The following is a 22,978-nucleotide window of genomic DNA, read 5'->3' on the forward strand; positions in this document are numbered from 1 at the left end:
GAATACAAATGTAAATAATGGAAAAGTTATATTTTGATTGATGTAAGAAATGCACTATAATGTTTCATATATTTGCCCAAATTAAAAAAAAATAAAAAATGAATGGTCATTTTACACTTTTACATTTGTCCAGATAATCAATTTTTTATGAATACCGCATAAAGGTTCAGGTTTTATTGCCCCCGAGTCCAAATCTGAGTAATTTAATTTTGAGTATTGGCTGGTAATGCATTAAAAATAAAGAAGTGTGAAGAAACACATCCTGAATGTCATTTTTATTTTATTTTATTCACGTTATTTGTTCCAAAGCCCATAATTTAACATGTTTTGTGTCATTTGTGCGGGACTAATAATGTTTGGCTTTGGGCACTTGTCCCACTGTGTTCGGCAGTCAGTGAACGCACCGCAGTAGTGTGCAGTTTCGTCAGTTGAAACGTTCCTTGACGCAGTTTCGGCATTTATACCTTTCAGATATACTTCATACTTGTTTGGCTAAGTTACTGCTACGCGTGAATGCATAAAGGTGAGGTTTCAATTCCGTTATCAGAGCTGCGCGAGTTATATTGTACATATTTTGTTCAGTGTAACGCTTGTGTTCGATAAAGCTAACATTAGCATTTAGGCTAACTATCGAGACGCTACATACATATCCTGGTCGGGAGCGAGTCTGAAACCACGTAATTGAGACCGACTTCCGATCACGTGATCGACACGGGACATCCCTAATACGCATGTACAGGGATTGCCCTATTTAACCATTAGAGTTAGAATGTCAATATTATCTCATGCTGGTAGTTTGGAGACGCCATTAGCCAAAGCTCAGCATTAGCAATGCCTCATTTTCATCATTTTTTTATGCATTTGATCACAAAATTTTCAAATTCACCATTTACTTAAGAAAATGTTAAAGACTATTAAAATAATCTTATAATACGGTATATTGGACCATATCCAATATTTTGTTTATGTTATTATATGGTTTGTGACTTTATTATTGTAAATGTCCAACTTTATTTTCCGAATATATATATATATTTTTTTGTAAATTTGCAACTTTATTTTTATAGATTGACAACTTCATTTCCATAATATTATACGTTTTGTTTCTTATACATTTACGGCTTGATTCTGAAATGATTGTGACGTTCTCATAAATTTCTCGTAAATTTGCTACATTATTGTCTCTATTTTCATAATATTGTGACTTTATTCTTTATTCTAAAGCATTATTTTCATAATATTTAATTTTTTGTCTTACATTTATGACTACATTCTCATGATATTATCATTTTATTCTTGTATTTTTTTTACTTTACTCCCATAAATTTATGACTTTATTCTTGTAAATTTAAAACATTATTTTTTTAATATTTACATTTTTTGTCTTAAATTTATGACTACATTCTCATGATATTACGATTTTATTCTTGTATTTTTTTTTTACTTTACTCCCATAAATTAATGACATTATTCTTGTAAATTTACAACTTTATTCGTGTAATATTACAAGTTTTTAATCCCAGTTGCAATCCTTATTAAAATACAATTAAAATAAAATAAAATACATTTAAAATAAATATTAATAAAAATTAATAAAATAAAATAAATAATGAAATACATTTAAAATAAATATTAATAAAAATTAATAAAATAAAAAAGTAATAAAATATTAAAATACAATAAAAATAAAAAATAATACAAAACCAAGAATGCTATCTTTCCCTTGCACTGGTTTGATGTATTCAAAATATAACAAAAAGCATCTAATCACTTTTAGGTCTTAAAATTAGGTGATAGTCATAAAATATCCATCTTGAGCACCATTGTTATTTAGCTCTGCCTTAGCCTTTTTAGGCAACACAGGTTGTTAATAGAATCTTCTTCCACTCCCACAGTACACGATGACACCACTGGCTGGTGACACCATCTGCACCTCCTTGAAAACTGCCACGTGGTCCGGTTTCTGGAGGGCAGGGATTCTTCAGAATGTTGCACGACATGTTGGAATCCTGATGAACCGCAGCTCCCTTGTGACGGTAGGCCTCTTTATAAACCCCACCGCAGTACCGCCACACATGCTGATTGGTGGAAGCCAAACAAGTTTATCTTAGCCACATCACACCGCAGGACGTTGGTTCCTGTAAATTAATGCTCCGCTTGTCTTCGGCAAATAGTTTGCAGGCTTTTTCTATGAGGCGGTTACTGTTCCTGCTGACCTTGGCTGAGAAATTGCTCAAAAGCACTCACAGTTACGCTATAACCCCATTAGACACAACGGCTCCAGATGGGATAGTCTTACGAATCTACAGTGTTTTCATACATTGGCTAACTTGCCATGCTAATGTTAGCATTAGAGTGCAAAGTGTCTACCCATGAAAAATGCTACCATGCTAATATTAACATGTTAGTCATGCTAACTAATAGATCAGGGGGTCTCAAACACGCGGCCCGCGGGCCAAATGTGGCCCGCAGGACACTAGTTTGAGGCCCCCGCCTTTGATATGAAAGTTTAATGTTAGTGCGGCACCGCGCAAGTTTGATATGGATGCTGTATGGTATCATGTACCCAGAAAAAATTATTACGTTTGATTCATGTTCATGTTAAAGGTTAAATAACTGTTAATAGTTTTTGGCTATTTAAGTTGAAAGGAAATAACTTGAAGGCTACCGTTTAGGTAGCTAGCTCTCTAGTTTGCGAATTAGCATGTGTCTCAAGACCCTGCAGTTGCGCAATATGTTGTAAATAAATAAAAATAGTATAAATGGGACTATAGTCGTGTTTTGTCATGTCTACAGGGCTCTAATAATGCTTTGTTCATTTTAATCTGTTTGTGTGTATGTCTGTATCTCCATGGCAAAAACCGGTGATATGCTAACAATAGCATGCTTAACACCTTAGCACAATGTACCACGAAGGCGAACAAGTGCTCTTACCATTTTTTGTGGAATTCATTCATTCATTCATTCATTTTCTACCGCTTATCCTTATCCGAGGGTCACGGGGGTTGCTGGAGCCTATCCCAGCTGTCTTCGGGCGAGAGGCGGGGTACACCCTGGACTGGTGGCCAGCCAATCACAGGGCACATATAGACAAACAACCATTCACACTCACATTCATACCTATAGACAATTTGGAGTCGCTAATTAACCTAGCATGTTTTTGGAATGCTGGAGGAAACCGGAGTACTCGGAGTAAACCCACGCTTAATACATAGCTTTTATTGAGGTCTTCCTACATTTTAAAAAAAAAAATTAATTTTCCAAATATTTCAACTTTCTTCAAATTTTCTTTTAGTAATATTATGATTTTATTCACATAATATTAGAACTTTTCCCCAACCTAGTTTTCAAAAAATTATTAATTATCTATTTCATAATTTTACAACTTTGAAGAACTTTCCTTTTTTTCATAGTATTACAAGTTTATTCTCGTCAAATTGCCAATTTTTTTTCTCAATATTTTGACTTTATTCTTGCAAAATTACAGCTGATTTTCCAGTTCTGTTAACTATTTCAACTTTCTTCTTGTAAGTTTCTATGCCGCTTATCCTCACTAGGATTGTGGGGGTATGCTGGAGCCTATCCCAGCTGAATTCGGGCAAGAGGCGGGGTACACCCTGGACTGGTTGCCAGCCAATCACAGGGCACATATAGACAAACAACCATTCACACTCACATTCATACCTATGGACAATTTGGAGTCGCTAATTAACCTAGCATGTTTTTGGAATGTGGGAGGAAACCGGAGTACTCGGAGTAAACCCACGCTTAATACATAGCTTTTATTGAGGTCTTCCTACATTTAAAAAAAAAAGAATAATTTTCCAAATATTTCAACTTTCTTCAAATTTTGTAATATTATATTATTATATTAAATATAATATTATATTTTTATAATAATTTTATAATAGTAATATTATGATTTTATTCACATAATATTAGAACTTTTTCCCCAACCTAATTTTCAAAAAAATTACAAATCTATTTCATAATTTTACAACTTTGTAGAACTTTATTTTTTCATAATATTACAAGTTTATTCTCGTCAAATTGCCAATTTTTTATCTCAATATTTTGACTTTATTCTTGCAAAATTACAGCTGATTTTCCAGTTCTGTTAACTATTTCAACTTTCTTCTTGGAAGTTTCTATTGTAAGTTGCGCAAATACCGAAAATGGTCCTATCTTACAATGTTAAAGAATCCTTAAAAAATATTCCCGGATCACCCCCAAAATGTAATCACTTTTTCCATATCCCATTTCCGCCAATTCCCTGAATATTTCATGCAAGTTATATTAAACATAAACAGATAAACTACATGGAAATGAGAGATAAATATGTAACTTTCATGGCTCTCTTAGCTTAAAAAATGTTCCCGAAGTTTGGGTTAGACCAGGGGTGGGCAAACTACGGCCCGGGGGCCACATCCGGCCCGCCAAGTGTTTGAATACGGCCCGCCCAATCTTTCCAAAGTATTTCATTTAAACTCAACATACAACCTGGCATCATGGCCTGAGCCAACCTTTTGATGGTTTTATCAATTTCGTTTTTTGACATGGTCTGTTGTTTACAAAGTGCTCCTGAAAAAAGGGACACAGGCACATAATAATAATAATAATAATTATTATTATTATTAGATTATTATAATTATTATTAGAACTATTATGATTATTATAATTATTATATTAATGCTAATTATTATATTAATTATATATAATATTATTGTTATATTTGCATATTTTACATAATAATAATATAATAATTATTATTTTAATTTTGTTGTAATTATTATAATATTTTATTATTTTTAAAATATTTAAATATAAATATAAAATAAATAATAATAGCAGATTGCATGACAATTTTACAGATACAATAATACCAGGTGGACTGTTACGTGTAAAATATATAGTCTGCCCCCCCCCCCCCCCGTAAATTTTGTCATATCAATGCGGCCCGCGAGTCAAAAAGTTTGCCCACCCCTGGGTTAGACACTTCCTTGCCTTGGGATTGACTGGGAGAGCCGTCTATGGTGTAGTCAGCTGGGATAGACTCCAGCTTTCCTGTAAGCCTGAGAGCACTTAGCAGTATAGAAAAAAGATGATTGGATGGCTTGACTCAACCTCATGGAAGAAACCACCAATGTTTTTTTTTGTCATTCCCAAAACTTTCCATGTTTATTGAAGAACTTTTTTTTTTTTGCCGGGAACGCTGATAAATCTTTTTTACTGTATATGAGGTGTGAGGAAATGGCAACCAACGCTGAGCGGAAATGTATTTTTCTGCAACGTAACACAATTATTTGCGTTTGGGTAGAATTCCAAATCAAACAGTCCGGTCGCAAAACGATGTTGACGTGACCGTCGGCACAGACACGGATGAGTCAGGCCATAATAGGGGGATCATCAATTCCGACACAGACAATAACAGCAATAGTTTTCCCATCCACTTTTACTCTTTTTTTTCCTAGTTTGGGCATCAAACAAAAGCCGTACGCAGAAGCCGTGAAACGACATTAATCAAGTCATGTGCATCAGTTGTCATTTGAACTGCCTTCCCTATCCCGACTCTGCCGGTCTGCCGGTTTTTGTTCCGTCAAAGGATTCCCTTTCAGATATTCTTGCTCCATCACGGCATGAAAATGACCTGATTGTGCGAACGCATTGTTTGATTTCCAGACTGTCGCTTGCCCCGCGGAGAGTTTTATTATTTCATTAACCGAGCAATGTGTGGTATGTTCAGGTCCTGTTCAGGAGTTGGACCCGAGGGAACACATCCTTGCTTTGTGTGAGTGTAATCGGGATGAGCAGGATGTGAGTTCAGTTGTGAGAGGAAACGTCAGTCAGTGTGTTTTCTTTCCCGTGACGTCCGGCAAAAGCCAGAAAAGTGACTTACGTGACGTTTTGCAGGTTGGCTAGAATCAACAAGCTGGCTAAAGCTGCTAGCTACCAGATTAACGTCATCCCCTAACAATGGCGTTATGGGTCTTGGCTAGTAAAGTATACTTTTTTACGGGACATGGTCCCATAGTGGGGAAATTCCAAGATGACACATTATTAGTTTGACCGGACTGGGGGGGGAATAGAAGATGACCACTCATCCCATCAACATTGCATCACATCCTGGAATAGTCTTTTTAGTAGCCACGTATACATGGACCCAAATGTTCCAATTGCATCTATCTGTCTGTCTGTCCGTCCGTCCGTCCGTCGATCCGTCTATCCGTCCGTCCGTCGTTCCGTCCATCCGTCTATCCGTCTATCCGTCTATCCGTCTATCCGTCTATTGTTCTATCGTTCTATCGTTCTATCGTTCCATCGTTCCATCGTTCCATCGTTCCATCGTTCCATCGTTCTATCGTTCTATCGTTCTATCGTTCTATTGTTCTATCGTTCGATCGTTCTATCGTTCCATCTATCTATCTATCTGTCTGTCTGTCCGTCTATCGTTCCATCGTTCCATCGTTCCATCGTTCCATCGTTCCATCTATCGTTCTATCTATCGTTCTATCGTTCTATCGTTCTATCTATCTATCTATCTATCTATCTATCTATCTATCTATCTATCTATCTATCTATCTATCTATCTATCTATCTATCTATCTATCTATCTATCTATCGTTCCATCGTTCCGTCCGTCCGTCCATCCGTCGTTCCATCTATCCGTCTATTGTTCTATCCGTCCATCCGTCCATCCGTCGTTCCGTCTATTGTTCTATCGTTCTATCGTTCCATCGTTCCATCGTTCCATCGTTCCATCGTTCCATTGTTCCATCTTTCTATCGTTCTATCGTTCTATCGTTCACGTGATGTTGATGTTTACGTTTTACTGCGTATGACCCTATTGACTATTGTGGTTGATTATAGCGCCACATGCAGACAAGAGATTGGAATATTCCTTCCCATGTATACCATGTGTTCGGAAAAGTCATTTGGAAAGATTCCATTCGGAAAGAAGAAAAACTCCTCATGTAAACGTGGCTATTGACAATGTACACAGTATTTTATGTACATTGCTGGGATAGGCTCCAGTACCCCCGCGACCCTCGTGAGGATAAGCGGTAGAAAATGAATGAATGAATGTTTGTACTAAGTAGCAAGTCGTTGATAACCTTGGGAACATGTGTATATATAAAGTACACACAAAAATCCAACTCATAATCATTCATGTTATTCTCTTGGTTTCTAGTTTTCCCATATTTCCAAATTGTCTGATTCCCAAGCCAACCAAATCCAAAAATCCGCTGTTTGCAATTCAAGCAATAGTCACGCTGAAAGGGACTTTTTCCTTCCTCCGTCGCCAAGCGCTTGCTCATGTGGGGTTCAGCTGGTTCTCTTTAGGAACATGGTTCTAGACCTGTTCCATGTTCCTGTTCTGTTTAGGCTTCTGGTAGGAATTGGCATTATATAAATAAAACTGACATATTATGTTATTTTATGGGGGGATGCATGGCGATCGAGTGGTTAGCGCGCAGACCTCACAGCTAGGAGACCAGGGTTCAATTCCACCCTCGGCCATCTCTGTGTGGAGTTTGCATGTTCTCCCCGTGCATGCGTGGGTTTTCTCCGGGTACTCCGGTTTCCTCCCACATTCCAAAAACATGCTAGGTTAATTAGCGACTCCAAATTGTCCATCGGTATGAATGTGAGTGTGAATGGTTGTTTGACTATATGTGCCCTGTGATTGGCTGGCTGGCGACCAGTCTAGGGTGTACCCCGCCTCTCTTGCCCGAAGACAGCTGGGATAGGCTCCAGCACCCCCGCGACGCTCGTGAGGATAAGTGGTAGAAAATGGATGAATGAATGAGTTCCATCGGTATGAATGTGAGTGTGAATGGTTGTTTGACTATATGTGCCCTGTGATTGGCTGGCTGGCGACCAGTCTAGGGTGTACCCCGCCTCTCTTGCCCGAAGACAGCTGGGATAGGCTCCAGCACCCCCACGACAGTATCACTCGGATACTGTGAACATCCAGCAGCAACACAACATTTTGGCATGACTACTATTTTGATGAAAAATATACTGAACCAGGGCTGCACAGCTAGGAGACCCGAGTTCAATTCCATCCTCGGCCATCTCTGTGTGGAGTTTACATGTTCTCCCCGTGCATGCGTGGGTTTTCTCCGGGTACTCCGGTTTCCTCCCACATTCCAAAAACATGCTAAGTTAATTAGCGACTCCAAATTGTCCATAGGTATGAATGTGAGTGTGAATGGTTGTTTGTCTATATGTGCCCTGTGATTGGCTGGCCACCAGTCCAGGGTGGATAGGCTCCAGCACCCCTGCGACCCTTGTGAGGATAAACGGTAGAAAATATTTATTTTTATTATTTTTATTTATTTTTTAAATAAAACATAAAATCTGACAATTCTCCAACAAATAAACGACTGAACAAATCCAAATAAATGAAACAACATATACAGGAATACACCTCTGTATGTACTGTACCAAAAAAAAAAATATTATGAATACATGTACTGATCCCAGATACATTATTCTACAGCAGTAATCTTTCTACTATATGTGGTTGCCATAACCAATCATTAAAAAGTCAGTGTCAAAAGTTTAACAATTTTACCCGTCTCCCCGGATCTACGTCCCTAAAGTGGGTGTGTACGTTTTGTCATGCGGGAGCCTTTGGCTACATTCACGCTGCCTCGGGGGAAGATGTTCAACTTGTCTATGATGTCATCGTCGTCATGTCTGTCGCATCTTCTCACGCTCATTTTCTTGAGAAAATGACAGCAGTAATGGTTGGTCAGGCTTATGACAACGACACAATTCACATGCAAGATTATTCATGGATGTGTCTCATCTGTTTTTTTCCTAGTCGTGTTTACTTGGCGGATTATTTGATGCTAAATGAATTCCCTAAAGTCACTTACATGGTCCCCAGAACACATGAAGATAACTCGTAATGAATGTAGACTACGTCAAAGACAGTGACCGGATACAGTGATGTAATCATTTTGTTAACGGATGGTGGATAAACTGTATGGCTGTTGAGTGTATTTTATTGATTTTTTTTTTTAGATCAAATAGGTTTCCTCCCACATTCCCAAAAATACATGCATGTTAAAAAAAACAAACAAACAAAACAGTAAACAGTTTATGGAAGTGGAGACTGCACTGGATTCAGTCATCTGTTGCCGTTTCTTGCATGTGAGCAGTCAATGGCGGAGCAAGTGCATTTATGGTCGATAGTATAGTTTGACTATACTTTAACTTTGACAAAATTTAAAATTTAAAATTTTAAAAAAAATTTAAATTTTAAATTTTAAATTTTAAATTTTAAATTTTAAATTTTAAATTTTAAATTTTAAATTTTAAATTTTAAATTTTAAAATATTGACACATCAGTACATTTGGTTAAATTCACACAAAAAAAATCACACATAATGCCTTATTGTACTCCGGTTTCCTCCCACATTCCAAAAACATGCTAGGTTAATTAGCGACTCCAAATTGTCCATAGGTATGAATGTGAGTGTGAATGGTTGTTTGTCTATATGTGCCCTGTGATTGGTTGGCTGGCGACCAGTCCAGGGTGTACCCTGCCTCTTGCCCAAAGACAGCTGGGATAGGCTCCAGCACCCCCGCGACCCTTGTGAGGAAAAGCGGTCAAAAATGAATGAATGAATGAACGAATGACTGTATTTTATTGTTTTAACCAACCACTCAAAGTTTCCCAAAGTTTTTTGGGACCCAAAAATCTGTGCAACTGTCATCTGTTTTCTTGCCAACAAATAGCAACCAAGGTTACACTGATGTTATCATCTGTCTCATCATAGTGTATCACCTGGTGACACAATAAAAACAAAACAGCTGTAAAGCGGCTCCCCCCACGCACAAAGACGAGGCGATCCCACCATGCCATCCGCACACGCTGACTCACCTTTCAGACACACGCGATAGATACCATGTGAGTACCTAAAGAAGTTGTACAGTACATGACATCACACACCGAGAGACATTAGACACGTGGAAATGATCATCTGTTTATCCAACTCATGAGCGTTTCTCGAAAACCCAGACAAAAACGAAACCAACAAATTGAACGGAAAAAGGAAATGAAATATTTAATAGAACTGTTTCGCTTTATGGTGAATAAAATGTATCGCAAATAACTTGAGAATGTCAGCTATTTGATTTGGTGTTCCCCTTGTTTTCCCGTGTTACTAATATCCGGCGAGTCCCGCCTCTCACCTTGACACACCTTGAATATCTGTCATATCTATTTGCTTACCTCTCCCACCATTGCTTGTCTGCATTCCTTTGGAAACATTGTTGCACACGTTCGTGGTTGATACCTATAGTTTTCATTGCATGGGAACGCTATGTTTCGTTTGTAACCAATGGCAACAGAAGATTAACGCACAAGTAAAGTAAAGTAGCAGTGGGCTGAACCATTTAAATGTTGACTGAGTGATCAAACATGCTGGTATAGTTTGGTTTAGCCTTTGGTAAGCTGGCGGGCCCGTGGGTGTGGGTGGAATAGACCAAAACACACCACTTTGGAAAATCAAAGGAAATACAGCTGGAATAGGTGCAGATTCTGGAAGATCTATAAAGCTTTCTGTGGAGGTTATTGTCTGTAGCTGCTCTATAGGAGTCCACAACTCAACAAAAAGGACATTTAACATTTTCAGCCCTTTTGTATTGAGCCGTGGAGTCAGAAAGCTTTCCAGATCTTCCAGAATCTGCACATACTCCAGCTGTATTGTATTGTATATTATTAATGTCAGTTTTAATGTATTCCACCCAATGGCTTCTGGAGCCGAATCTGATGAGTTTATTTATTTTTATTTTTATTTTTATTTTTATTTTTATTTTTATTTTTATTTTTATTTTTATTTTTATTTTTATTTTTATTTTTATTTTTATTTTTATTTTTATTTTTATTTTTATTTTTATTTTTATTTTTATTTTTATTTTTATTTTTATTTTTATTTTTATTTATTTATTTTTATTTTTTTATATTATATATTACACTTGTTGGCTTGTCCTTCAATTTTGGATCATCATTTGTCATAAGTTGGACTGTTGTAATTATTATATCAGGTTCAGCCCCACGAGCCATTCCTTCTCTCTTCAATATGCCTAACAGCAACTATGGTGCATTCAAGGACCGCACAACAAAGTGCAAAATCTCAAAGCCGATGCAACATTACATGACATGGCAAATGATGATCCAAAATTGAAGGACAAGCCAACAAGTGTAAAATAAAAATAAAAATAAAAATAAAAATAAAAATAAAAATAAAAATAAAAATAAAAATAAAAATAAAAATAAAAATAAAAATAAAAATAAAAATAAAAATAAAAATAAAAATAAAAATAAAAATAAAAATAAAAATAAAAATGTGTATATTCATTCATTCATTCATTTTCTACCGCTTTTTCCTCACAAGGGTCGCGGGGGGTGCTGGAGCCTATCCCAGCTGTCTTTGGGCGAGAGGCGGGGTACACCCTGTACTGGTGGCCAGCCAATCACAGGGCACATATAGACAAACAACCATTCACACTCACATTCATACCTATGGACAATTTGGAGTCGCTAATTAACCTAGCATGTTTTTGGAATGTGGGAGGAAACCGGAGTACCCGGAGAAAACCCACGCATGCACGGGGAGAACATGCAAACTCCACACAGAGATGGCCGAGAGTGGATTTGAACTTGGGTCTCCTAGCTGTGAAGCCTGTGTGCTAACCACCCGTCCTCTGTGCACCCCTGGTTCAGTATATTTTTCATCAAAATAGTAGTCATGCCAAAATGCTGTGTTGCTGCTGGATGTTCACAGTATCTGAGTGATACTGTCGTGGGGATGCTGGAGCCTATCCCAGCTGTCTTTGGGCCAGCCAATCATAGGGCACATATAGACAAACAACCATTCACACTCACATTCATACCTATGGACAATTTGGAGTCGCTAATTAACCTAGCATGTTTTTGGAATGTGGGAGGAAACCGGAGTACCTGGAGAAAACCCATGCATGCACGGCGAGAACATGCAAACTCCACACTGAGATGGCCGAGAGTGGATTTGAACCCTGGTCTCCTAGCTGTGAGGTCTGCGCGCTAACCACTATACCACCGTGCCGCCTCGTACAACTTCATGCCCCTTTAATTCACAATGGGGGTGGGAAAATGTCAAATTGTATCACCCTATGTAACACCAATGTATCATGTTTGTATGAGACGGAAGTACGCACGTTTTGCACAAATGTTCTTCTCTACCTGACGCCTGATGTGTTGTGGCAACAGTTATCAAATGTCATGGAAATTTTTGGCCCTACTAAGTCTTCTCAAAAGTTGGAGGTGAAGCCACAGTCACAGTCAACCCCTGGTATTACGTAGTCAGACCCTGACCGATATGTTATTGTGTTATTGTCCAACTTCCACCAAGTACGTCTTAGTTGCGCCATATTTCCTGTTTTTCAACAGTTTGAAACAAATGAACACAAATGCAAAATTAAAGCAGTAATATTCCAATACAACCAAACAAACGTGTCCCATATTAGATTACCTTTGTGTTCATGAATGCATCTTAATCAATAACAATGGAGTTGCTGTAGTTACGTTTTTAAAAATAAAAATAAACACCACGTTGCATCACACAGGACAGTCCAAGATGATATCGCCGGGATTGCGACTAGCAATGCTGCAACCTTATATTAGCCTGAGTAAACCTTCAACTCATTGGCAATACGGTAGATCCCGTTTTTCATGGGGGGTACTTTCTGAAACCACCAGCGAATGGTGAAAATCCAAGCATAGTACACCCATAAAAAAGTACAAATATTTTATATATATATATACATATATACACATATATTCAATTTCAGCATAGAAACATACAAGAAGAAAGTTGAAATAGTTAACAGAACTGGAAAATCAGCTGTAATTTTGCAAGAATAAAGTCAAAATATTGAGGGAAAAAATTGGCAATTTGACGAGAATAAACTTGTAATACTAAAAAAAAAATAAAGTTCTTCAAAGTTGTAAAATTATGAAATAGATTTGTAATTTTTTGGAAATTAGGTTGGGGAAAAAGTTATAATATTATGTGAATAAAATCATAATATTACTAAAAGAAAATTTGAAGAAATTTGAAATATTTGGAAAATTACAATTTTTTAAAAAAATGTAGGAAGTCCTCAATAAAAGCTATGTATTAAGCGTGGGTTTACTCCGGGTACTCCGGTTTCCTCCCACATTCCAAAAACATGCTAGGTTAATTAGCGACTCCAAATTGTCCATAGGTATGAATGTGAGTGTGAATGGTTGTTTGTCTATATGTGCCCTGTGATTGGCTGGCCACCAGTCTAGAGTGTACCCGCCTCTTGCCCAAAGACAGCTGGGATAGGCTCCAGCAGTAGAAAATGAATGAATGAAGTTGTACGACGTCCCCCATCAGCAGTGTGGTACATCAACAATGACTTACCCCCCCCCCCCCTCCCCCCACCCACTTGGTGCCGCAAGGCCAGTTCTGGTCGCATTTGCGTGACGAGGAATGTAATTTACGCTTAAGTAAAGATTCGAACCCAGGTCTCCTGACTGTGGCCAACATGCAAACCACTCGTCCACCATGCGGCAGAAATTCTGACGCATAAAGGGTTAATAATGAAACCCCACCATCATAACATTAAGCCTTCTGGAACTAATTCACTTATAGTGAAGGCTGAATATTTTGGAGCGCAATTATATGTCTTCAAATAAACATAATTACAAAAAAACAGAATTCACTCATAATTCACTGAAAAACAGCTGGCGAGTTTTATTTATAACAAACCCAAACAAAACAGTAAACAGTTTATGGAAGTGGAGACTTCACTGGATTCATTAGTCATCTGTTGCTGTTTCTTGCATGTGAGCAGTCAAACGGCGGAGCAAGTGCATTTATGGTCGGCAGTATAGTTTGACTAATAATTACCGTAATGTATCATGATACACTTCCCATATTCTGAACAATTGCATCACTTAAAAAGAGAAGCTAGTAGTTTAGCTAAAATGCATCACTCCGATTTAGCCACTCCAGCATTTCTTTTGCTACAGCCACTTCCTTCTTTAAAATTTTAAATTTTAAATTTTAAATTTTAAATTTTAAATTTTAAATTTTAAATTTTAAATTTTAAATTTTAAATTTTAAATTTTGAATTTTAAATTTTAAATTTTAAATTTTAAATTTTAGCTGGGATAGGCTCCAGCACCCCCATGACCCTTGTGAGGAAAAAGCGGTAGAAAATGAATAAATGAATGAATGAATGAAAATTTAAGATGGGATAGGCCCCAGCACCCCCCACAACCCTTGTGAGGAAAAAGCAGTATTTAAAATTTAAAATTAGTCAAACTATACTACCGACCATAAATGTACTTGCTCCGCCGTGCAAGAACTGCTCACATGCAAGAAATGGCAACAGATGACTAATGAATCAATTTTAAATTTTAAATTTTAAATTTTAAATTTTAAATTTTAAATTTTAAATTTTAAATTTTAAATTTTAAATTTTAAATTTTAAATTTTAAATTTTAAATTTTAAATTTTAATGAATGCCTTATTGTTACATTTTTTTATATATTTTTGCTGCTTTTTTGGTTTAATCTTATTTCTACAGTGTACTGAGGGTCAATGAGAAAAAAACCCCCAAAACAAGCGGGAACTGGGCCGTGTTTTGGACACCCTTGATTTAGATAGTCACGTGATGCATCGAGGAAAAGACGACAGGGAAATATGCACACGTACGGCTGACATGGCGACTGTAAGGGAAGTGATACACAGTGAAACATTAGTAGGAAGTTCATGTGGGAGAGGAGAACTGGTTTCAATCCAAGCCGTGTCTTACTTTAAAAAAATAAATACACCTTATATTATTATTACTGTGACACAATAAGCATAATCCTGCTAGTCTTTGAAATGACATTATATTTATTGTTCTATAGTAGTTACTTTTATACCTGAACATCCACCCATTCATCTATTTATAATTGTCCTCATTAGGGTCACTAGTAAGATGGAACCTATCCCCCCACAACCCTTGTGAGGAAAAAGCAGTATTTAAAATTTAAAATTTAAAATATTTTAAATTTAAAATTTAAAATTTAAAATTTTAAATTAGTCAAACTATACTACTGACCATAAATGTACTTGCTCCGCCGTGCAAGAACTGCTCACATGCAAGAAATGGCAACAGATGACTAATAAATCAATTTTAAATTTTAAATTTTAAATTTTAAATTTTAAATTTTAAATTTTAAATTTTAAATTTTAAATTTTAAATTTTAAATTTTAAATTTAACTGGTTTCAATCCAAGCCGTGTCTTACTTTAAAAAAATAAATACACCGTATATTATTATTACTGTGACACAATAAGCATAATCCTGCTAGTCTTTGAAATGACTTTATATTTATTGTTCTATAGTAGTTACTTTTATACCCGAACATCCACCCATTCATCTATTTATAATTGTCCTCATTAGGGTCACTAGTAAGATGGAACCTATCCCCCCACAACCCTTGTGAGGAAAAAGTAGTATTTAAAATTTAAAATTTAAAATTTAAAATTTAAAATTTAAAATTTAAAATTTAAAATTTAAAATTTAAAATTTAAAATTTAAAATTTAAAATTTAAAATTTTAAATTTTAAATTTTAAATTAGTCAAACTATACTACCGACCATAAATGTACTTGCTCCGCCGTGCAAGAACTGCTCACATGCAAGAAATGGCAACAGATGACTAATAAATCAATTTTAAATTTTAAATTTTAAATTTTAAATTTTAAATTTTAAATTTTAAATTTTAAATTTTAAATTTTAAATTTTAAATTTTAAATTTTAAATTTTACTGGTTTCAATCCAAGCCGTGTCTTACTTTAAAAAAATAAATACACTGTATATTATTATTACTGTGACACAATAAGCATAATCCTGCTAGTCTTTGAAATGACTATTATATTTATTAATATAATTAATTTATATTTATTTTTTAATTTATATTTTATTTAATTATATTTATTGTTCTATAGTAGTTACTTTTATACCCGAACATCCACCCATTCATCTATTTATAATTGTCCTCATTAGGGTCACTAGTAAGATGGAACCTATCCCAGCTCACTTTGCAGTTAGTTATTCTAAAGTTTGTGTATTTTTTACAGAACTAAAAGATGCCTTGCAACTTGCAACCCTTATTTAGTGTCCCTGTAGCTCCTCCCAGTGGACTGTATTGATACAATGACAGTTAGTAAGTGTGCGTCACAGTTTCCCTCAACGACTAGAGGCAGTCAAGCGAGGCGGTGTTGGTTGAAAACAAAAAAAAAACACACGACATTACTTTTGGGTGAACGAAGATCATGAATGGGTTCCACTAGTAAACACGCCCACATTCTCACATTCTCTCCCTGTCTTACGCATTGCTTGTTTTGGTGTTGCACAATAGATAAACACACGCATTAGCGGTGTGTCAAAGGACATTGTGGAGGAAAGGAAACTGGAGAAATGGGATTGAACTCGGGTTGTCTAGCTGTGAGGTCTACGCAATAATCACTCGACCGCCGTGCACACAATAGGAATATCAGAGTAAAATGATTAGGTCTGTTTGATTTGTTACATTTTGTACTTAGTCATTTAGTTTTCATGATGCTTTGAATACTATGTATTTCAAGCTGCAGCCCGGGGGGCAATTTATGGTCCTTTTTTTTTTTGGCCACCACCAAAAATCTTTTTTCATATCTTCAATTGCATCACTTAAAAAGAGAACCTTGTAGTTTAGCCAAAATGCAACACTCCGATTTAGCCACTCCAGTACTTCCTTCTATAAAAAAATTAAAAATTAAAAATTAAAAATTAAAAATTAAAAATTAAAAATTAAAAATTAAAAATTAAAAATTAAAAATTAAATGTTTTGGTGGGGGCCAAAAAAAAACAGTCATGGACCATAAATAAATAATCTCTCTGACTATACTTTAGCTTTGACTATATTTAAAAAAATATTTTAAAATATTTAAAAAAAAATAAAAAATTTAAAATATTTTTAATTTTTTTTTACTAAATTTTAAAAAAAAATATTTGTATATTTAAAAAATATATTTTACAATATTTTTAAAAAATTAAAAATTTTTAAAATATATTTAAAAATTTGTAAATATTTTTTTAAATATTTTTTTAAAAATGTTTGTAAATATATTTTTTAATGTAGTCAAAGTTAAAGTATAGTCAGAGAGATAATTTATTTATGGTCCATGACTGTTTTTTTTTTGGCCCCCACCAAAACATCTTTTTTCATATCTTGTATTGCATCGCTTAAAAAGAGAACCTAGTAGTTTAGCCAAAATGCATCACTCCGATGCATCACACCACTCCAGCATTTCCTTTGCTATGGCCAATTCCTTCTTTTAAAAAAATTTAAAATTTAAATTTTAAAATTTAAAATTTATGGTCATGGACCATAAATAAATAATCTCTCTGACTATACTTTAACTTTGACTATATTTAAAAAACATATTTAAAAATATAAAAAAAATTAAATTTTAAATTTTAATTATTTAAAAAATATGTTTAAATATTTTTTTGGATATTTTTTATTTTTTCAAATACTTTTTAAAAATATTTTTTAAAATAATTTTTTTAAAATATTTAAAAATATTTTTTTAAATATAGTCCAAGTTAAAGTATAGTCAGAGAGATTACAGGTATTCCTGAGAGTTTCACTCTTATGGGAAAGACTGTGCTATCATAAAGTCAATATGCACAGTAGAAAGGAATGAAAAGGAACAAAAGAACAAAATTTAAAATTTAAAATTTAAAATTTAAAATTTAAAATTTAAAATTTAAAATTTAAAATTTAAAATTTAAAATTTAAAATTTATGGTCATGGACCATAAATAAATCATCTCTCTGACTATACTTTAACTTTGACTATATTTAAAAAACATATTTAAAAATATAAAAAAATTAAATTTTAAATTTTAATTATTTAAAAATATGTTTAAATATTTTTCTGGATATTTTTTTTAAATAATTTTTTAAAATATTTTTTAAAATAATTTTTAAATAATACTTTAAAATATTTTTTTAAATATAGTCCAAGTTAAAGTATAGTCAGAGAGATTACAGGTATTCCTGAGAGTTTCATTCTTATGGGAAAGACTGTGCTATCATAAAGTCAATATGCACAGTAGAAAGGAATGAAAAGGAACAAAATTTAAAATTTAAAATTTAAAATTTAAAATTTATGGTCATGGACCATAAATAAATAATCTCTCTGACTATACTTTGACTATATTAAAAAAACATATTTAAAAATATTTAAAAAAAATAAATTTTAATTATTTAAAAAATATGTTTAAATATTTTTCTGGATATTTTTTTATTTTTTTAAATATTTTTTTTAAATATTTTTTAAAATAATTTTTAAAAAATATTTTAAAATATTTTTTTAAATATAGTCCAAGTTAAAGTACAGTCAGAGAGATTACAGGTATTCCTGAGAGTTTCACTCTTATGGGAAAGACTGTGCTATCATAAAGTCAATATTCACAGTAGAAAGGAATGAAAAGGAACAAAAGAACAGGCCTCTGACTGCAATTTTATCTTATATTTTGCGTGACTATGATATAATCTAGAATTGCATATAAATCTGCACGGACATGTTCACTCACATGCTGCTCTGACCTGATAAAAAAAAAAAAAGATTAGATTCATACACATGACACGGCATGTTTGTGTTTATGATGCTCTTGTTGCTAAGCACCAAGCCGCATGGGTATAATATATACTGGGAATGTGTTCATATGCTTATTGTTCATTTGCAATGCAATGTATTTATAGGATAGTACACTTATGTAATTTATTATCATGATATCATTGATCATCATGATATCATCATCATTTATTCATTCATTTTCTACCTTTTCCTCACAAGGGTCGCGGGGGTGCTGGAGCCTATCCCAGCTGTCTTCGGGCAAGAGAGGCGGGGTACACCCTGGACTGGTGGCCAGCCAATCACAGGGCACATATAGACAAACAACCATTCACACTCACATTCATACCTATGGACAATTTGGAGTCGCCAGTTAGCATGTTAGCATGTTAGCATGTTTTTGTAATGTGGGAGGAAACCGGAGTACCCGGAGAAAACCCACGCATGCACGGGGAAAACATGCAAACTCCACACAGAGAGGGTGGAATCGAACCCGTCGTCTCCTAGCTGTGTGGCCTGTGCGCTAACCACTCTGTTGCCGTGCAGCCTATTAAGTAGGATTTTTTAATATTAATATTATGACTTGTTTTTTTTTTACATTTTTTGTTAGTTTACTTGTTTAATTGTATTTTTAAAATCTGTCGAGGTCCGATACATATCAACCAATGAGAATTGAACCCAGGTCTCCTAGCTGTGAGGTCTGCGCGCTAACCACTAGACCGCCGTGCCGCCCATAAATGGCTTATTTACTCTTAATAAGTCTATTCAAATGTGTAATATGACTGTAAACGTGACTATAGGGGTGTTATTTTGTGTCTAGAGGGCTCTAATTATATTATTGAGAAGGCTGCAAACAGGTTTTCTTTTCTCTATGACTAACTATGAAAATATTCAATTAATTCACTTATTATTATATTCTGGAACCAGTATAGATACAGAGGGTGTGTGGGGGCGGGGTGAGGGGTGAAAGTAAAAGGGCGGCTTATGAAAGGCTGTCAGGTATTTTTGTGTTTTTGTTTTTTTTAGAATAATCTGCTGTATCCATTTTAAGCAACTGATGCTTAGCGAGCAAGCGAGATGATGGAAAGCCCCACCTGACATGCACGGCTCCTCCTAGTGCCTCCATTTAGAACGTCTACTGATCCTTTAAGCCAATAACATCCCGGACACAAAAGGACAGTAAGACGACAAGACAAAAGTCAAAGACTTCGTCTTGTCAACTTGTCTCAGAAAAGGTTTTTGTCAAACTTGTCAAAACATTTTTTCCGAGGCAGGCGGAGTTACTTTGACTTATATGTGTTAGTATGTTAACATTGTTAGCTTGATAACATTTTTTGTTATTTTTATGGGTAGACAGAAACATAAACACCATTATCATGGTAGGTGTTAGCATGATAAAGTTAGTTGTTAGCATGTTAATATTAGCATAGTAGATTTTTGATGGATTGACACTTACGAACACTCTCATGCGCATACACATGAGAACTCTTATGCTAATGCTAGTTGTTAGCATTCAAACATTAGCATAGTATTATTGCTAGCACACTAACATTATCCATTTCCATAGGTATACATTATTGTTAGGTGTTACCGTGTTAACTTTAGCATGTTAGCATGTTAATTTAGATTTAAATTAGATTTAGATTTTTGATGGATTGACACTCTCATGCGCACACACATGAGAACGCTTATGCTAATGCTAGTTGTTAGCATTCGAACATTAGCATAGCATCATTGCTAGCACACTAACATTATTATCCATTTCCATAGGTGTACATTATTGTTAGGTGTTACCATGTTATCTTTAGCTTGTTACCATTGCTAGCATGCTAACATGAGCAAATAGCACTTTTTGCGTTTTTCATGAATATGTAAAAATATAACAAAATGATTTATTTACAATAGAGATTGAATTGGTGAGCAAAACCTTCTAGAGGACAGGAAGTGACGTCAGAGGTTGAGAGTTGAGAACTGTAGCCTGTTCATTTCATATGTGTTAGTATGTTAGCATTGCTAGCTTGATAACATTTTTTGTTATTTTTTATGGGTAGAAAGAAATATAAACACCACTATCATGGTAGGTGTTAGCATGACAAAGTTAGTATGTTAGCATGTTAATTTAGATTTAAATTAGATTTTGATAAAGTTAGTATGTTAGCATGTTCGTATTAGCATAGTAGATTTTTGATGGATTGACACTCATACGAACACTCATGCGCACACACATGAGAACTCTTATGCTAATGCCAGTTGTTACATTCTAACATTAGCATAGTATCATTGCTAGCACACAAAAATTATTATTCATTTCCATAGGTGTACATTATTGTTAGGTGTTACCATGTTAAGTTTAGCTTGTTACCATTGCTAGCATGCTAACATCAGCAAATAGCACTTTTTGCGTTTTTCATGAATATGTAAAAATATAACAAAATGATTTATTTACAATAGAGATTGAATTGGGAGCAAAACCTTCTAGAGGACAGGAAGTGACGTCAGAGGTTGAGAGTAAACACCACTATCATGGTAGGTGTTAGCATGATAAAGTTAGTATGTTAGCATGTTAATATTAGCATAGTAGATTGACACTTATACGAACACGCTCATGCGCACACCCATGAGAACTCTTATGCTAATGCTAGTTGTTAGCATTCAAACATTAGCATAATATCATTGCTAGCACACTAACATTATTATCCATTTCTATAGGTGTACATTATTGTTACGTGTTACCATGTTAACTTTAGCTTGTTACCGTTGCTAGCATGCTAACATGAGCAAATAGCACTTTTTGCGTTTTTCATGAATATGTAAAAATATAACAAAATGATTTATTTACAATAGAGATTGAATTGGGAGCAAAACCTTCCAAACCTTTGTGATGTGTAGAGGACAGGAAGTGACGTCAAAGGTTGAGAGTTGCGAACATTAGCCTGTTCATTTCATATGTGTTAGTATGTTAGCATTGCTAGCTTGCTAACATGTTTTTGTTATTTTTATGGGTAGACCGAAATATAAACACCACTATCATGGTAGGTGCTAGCATGATAAAGTTAGTGTGTTAGCATGTTAATATTCGCATAGTAGATTTTTGATGGATTGACACTTATACGAACACTCTCATGCGCACACACATGAGAACTCTTATGCTAATGCTAGTTGTTAGCATTCGAACATTAGCATAGTATCATTGCTTGCACACTAACATTATTATCCATTTCCATAGGTGTACATTATTGTACATTATTGTTGGTGTTACCAACTTTAGCTTGTTACCATTGCTGGCATGCTAACTTGAGCAAATAGCACTTTTTGCGTTTTTCATGAATATGAAAAAATATAACAAAATTAGCATAGTAGATTTTTGTTGGATTGACACTTATACGAACACACATGAGAACTCTTATGCTAATGCTAGTTGTTAGCATTCGAACATTAGCATAGTATCATTGCTAGCACGCTAACATTGTTATCCATTTCCATAGGTATACATTATTGTCATTAATGAATAATTGTTATGAATATGAATATGATAATCATGTTATTGTTAAACCTGCAATAAACTCCTTTTGTCGCGAACACGTCTGGCCCTTCCACGTCTGGAACCGAATACCGACACCTTGTGGCTGATATGGAATACTACATTCACAATTAGAAGGCTTTTTCTGCCCATTGTATTTGCATGTCAGTTCATTAAGTTAGTAAAGTCAGCCATTTGTATTCTTAAGGTACTTAAATATATAAATATATATGTAAATAAATATATATTTAATATTATAAATTATTATAAATTATTAATAATTTTTAAATATGATTATAATAAATAATTATATATATATATAATAAAATATAATATATATAATATATATTATATATAATATAATAAAATATTTTTATATATAATATATTTATAAATAAATATTTATATATATATTATATATAATATAATATAATATTTATATATATATTTATATATATATTATAAATATTTTTTTACTAATAATTGTCTGTATTCACCCACAAAACTGTAATCATTTATTAATTACTTTGTGAAAAGCGTTTTCTGCCCATTGTATTTGCATGTCCGTTCATTAAGTTAGTAAAGTCAGCCATTTGTATTCTTAAGGTACTTAAATATATAAATATATATGTAAATAAATATATATTTAATATTATAAATTATTATAAATTATTAATAATTATAAAATATTATTATAATAAATATTCATATATATATAATAAAATATAATATATATTATATATTATATATAATATAA

At 34.1% G+C, this 22,978-nt stretch overlaps 1 long non-coding RNA gene across 1 annotated transcript; it reads left to right on the forward strand.

Annotated features, from left to right (window-relative positions):
* Positions 1-389: 389 nt before the first annotated feature.
* On the forward strand, positions 390-10,451 carry LOC131130191 (uncharacterized). The gene is made up of 3 exons (XR_009129973.1): positions 390-523; positions 1,896-2,036; positions 9,792-10,451. It is a non-coding gene; the product is annotated as an uncharacterized LOC131130191 (long non-coding RNA).
* Positions 10,452-22,978: the final 12,527 nt, after the last annotated feature.

The sequence above is a fragment of the Doryrhamphus excisus genome, chromosome 5, assembly GCF_030265055.1.
Source record: "Doryrhamphus excisus isolate RoL2022-K1 chromosome 5, RoL_Dexc_1.0, whole genome shotgun sequence".
NCBI classification, from domain to species: domain Eukaryota; kingdom Metazoa; phylum Chordata; class Actinopteri; order Syngnathiformes; family Syngnathidae; genus Doryrhamphus; species Doryrhamphus excisus.